The sequence below is a fragment of the Procambarus clarkii genome, chromosome 19 (genome assembly GCF_040958095.1).
Source record: "Procambarus clarkii isolate CNS0578487 chromosome 19, FALCON_Pclarkii_2.0, whole genome shotgun sequence".
Lineage (NCBI taxonomy): Eukaryota > Metazoa > Arthropoda > Malacostraca > Decapoda > Cambaridae > Procambarus > Procambarus clarkii.
In genome coordinates this window covers 38,603,646-38,606,783 of record NC_091168.1, presented here as the reverse complement: position 1 = coordinate 38,606,783, position 3,138 = coordinate 38,603,646, and positions in this window count along the sequence as shown.

Sequence of the window (3,138 nt, the reverse complement as noted above, 5' to 3'; positions counted from 1 at the left end):
ACACTTAGGTAATTACACACTAAACATCAACTCAGAGCTGTTGATGAGACGACGACGACGACGTCTGGATTCAGTCCTAATGAGGGTTGACTGTTGGCGACGTAGCCTGTCATCTCACGATCCAGCGAGACGCGGCCAATTTATCATTCATCCTTAGTTCACTCCTCTGTTTCTGCTGAGATGAGATGTGTAGGACCTTTTAAACTATGGTTACTAGAAAGTGAAAAACTTAAACTATGATTAAAACACACAGTAATATTATTGGTTAGGTTTGGTGTTAAAATGCAGATGGACTAAGCCCAACTCTACATTTTTATTAAATTCTATTTGGGTTAAGAAATGAATGTTACAAGATTAACAGTGGAAGCTGTAGGACTGAGATTTTTTATGAGGAAGCAGACTGTTTCCTCGAATAGCTAAGACGGAATGAGGCTGACAGCTGAAATGTTAGGCAGCGCTAACGAGTCAGAAATGTTGTCCAGACCACACACTAGAAGGTGTTGGGACGACGACGTTTCGGTTCGTCCTGGACCATTCTCAAGTCGATTGTGATGAGGAAGATTGAATGATAAAGATTAAGCTACCCAAGAGGTGGCACGGGCATGAATAGCCCGTAAGTGGTACAATTTTTTTTTCAGTAATTCTTCTCAGTATTCTGAGGTTGCATCTAATCGTCAAGCTGTTATCGCGGGGGAGGATACTGCTTGACAGTCTTTATGAGGGTGTCCAGCTGCTGGACACCTTTGTTGACCAGGAGAGTGGCTGTGTTGATGGCTTCAGGGTGGCAGGGTGGCCACTGCAAGATTCAGGAACTCTTTAAGCTCTTCTAAGGTCGTTGGTTGCTTTACATTCCAGAAGATAGTGAAGTAATGGCTTTTCTGTGACAGTTTGGCAGAAGATGCACTCTCTCTGTCGGGGTTCACCAATCTCCCAGTTGCATCTGTAACCTGGACGTAGTCTATATAACCTAACTGCTATTTCCCTGTTGATTCCTTTTGGGATATTTAACCTTTCTAATTTGGTTGCCTGAAGATACCATGTTGCAGATGGTGAACCTTCAGCTATTCTCTGGTGTAGATAGGCTTTGTTGAGATGTGAGAGTTTTTTGGTGATGATGTTTTTTATGTTCTCTAGGCTGGGTTGAATTGTTTTATGTATCACTGGATGACGAGTTGCCAATTTAGCAATTTCATCAGCTTTCTCATTTAATGGGATTCCAATATGGGATGGGATCCAGTTTAAAGTTATGTTGAGGCCTTTGCCTTTAGCGACTGCTCCAAGATACAAAATGGTGGTAATTATTTCCACATTATCTTTCCACTGTTTTTGTCCTAGTATTTGAAGTGCAGCTTTTGAGTCTGTGTGTATGATTGCATTTTGAGTGTTTTGTGCAATCACATATGCAAATGCCTGTTGTATGGCAAACAGCTCAGTTTGGGTTGATGATACTAGTCCTCCCAGTCTCCAATATGCCTGTACGCTGGCCGTGCAAAGAGCAGCGCCAGCACTCTCATATTCTGTGTCCACCGATCCGTCTGTGAAGATGTGGGTGGCTCCTGCTACTGCTATGATATACATTTGCTCTTCTATTATGCGCCTTAGGATTGTCGGATCATAGGCAGCCTTTTTCATTGGGAGACTTTCAATTACTATTTTGAAAGTAGGCTCTTCCCACGGCGCGGAAGGAGTGTAATTTGGGTGTGGATGATCACCCTCTCTATCAAGAATCATGTTTTTTAAATGTAGTCTGTTTAGGACTTTTCCTGCTCTTGCAACCCAAGAGTTTCCATTGTTTTGGCCTAGTCCAACCACCAAGGCCTGCCGTACTGGGATTGGATCAGAAGAAATAATTATTTTACTAATAATTGTAGCTGTCCTTTGTGATATTCTTTCTTGTAGAGAGGGCAAACCCGTCTCCAGTCTAAGAGTTTCAAGCCTGGTCCACATGGGGGCTCCCAGAGCGGCTCTCATAGCATTGTTTTGGGCAACTTCAAGCTTTTTCCACTGTTGGTGTGATAGATTTGTGAGTGCAGGTGCGGCATAATCGATCACTGATCTGACTGCCTGTTTGTTGTATGTGCGAAGGACTTGCAGATTGGCTCCTCCAGAGAGGGAGGTTAGCGACCTGAGGATTGCCGTCCAGGCCGTAGTTCGCTCTCTCAAGTAAGTGACCTCAGCATTAAAATTCATGTGTGTGTCCAGGATTATTCCTAAATACTGATAGGTGTCCACCCATTCAATTGGTTGACCCTGTACTGTGAGTTGGATGTTGGGCTTCGCTACTTTTATGGCATGGCCTTTGACTTTGAGGGGTTGAGTTTGATCCCAATCTGTTTTGCCTCTTTACTGATGCAGTCTAAGCATTTGGGTGCAAGGCATGCCGCATCTCTTCTTTTATGATGATGACAAAGTCGTCTGCATAGTTAAGCAGCCTGCCGTGATGTGGAAGTTTCAACCTCATTATTCTTTCCATTAAACAGTTGAAGAGAAGAGGGCTGAGAATACCTCCTTGCGGTGTACCATTTTCATGTATTTTGTACTCAGAGACTGTGCCTTGAAGTTTTACTCTTGCTTCTCTGTTTATGAGACAGTTTTTGGTCCAGGAGAGCAGGTTGCCTCTGACCTCTTTGTCAATGAGGCAGCAGAGAATAGCTGGGGCGCTAGCCAGTTCAAAGGCTTTTTCGAGGTCCAGGAATATCAGCATTCTTGGTCAGTCATTCAAGTGGGCTAACAGAGTTGTAATACATTCCACTGTGCCAAACCCCTCTTCTATAGGCATACATATCATGGTGCAGTTTAGGCATTTTCCACTTCAGTCTGTTGAGGACCATTCTGTCAGCCGTCTTGGCTGCACAGCTTTGGAGAGAGATGGGCCTGGGATTAGCTGGATGTTTGGGTTTTGGGATCGGCACTATGTCTGCTCTATTCCAAGCAGAAGGTCTAGTTTGAGAAGTCCAAGCTAAATTAATTAACCTTAGGTATGCAGCGTCTCCCTCTGGGCCGAGGTTTCTAATAATTTTATAGGTTTTATAGGTATTTATTGCCTGTCCCTACTTCCTCATCACAATCGACTTGAGAATGGTTCAGGACGGACCGAAACGTCGTCGTCCCTTCAATTTCTAGTGTGTGGTCTGGTCA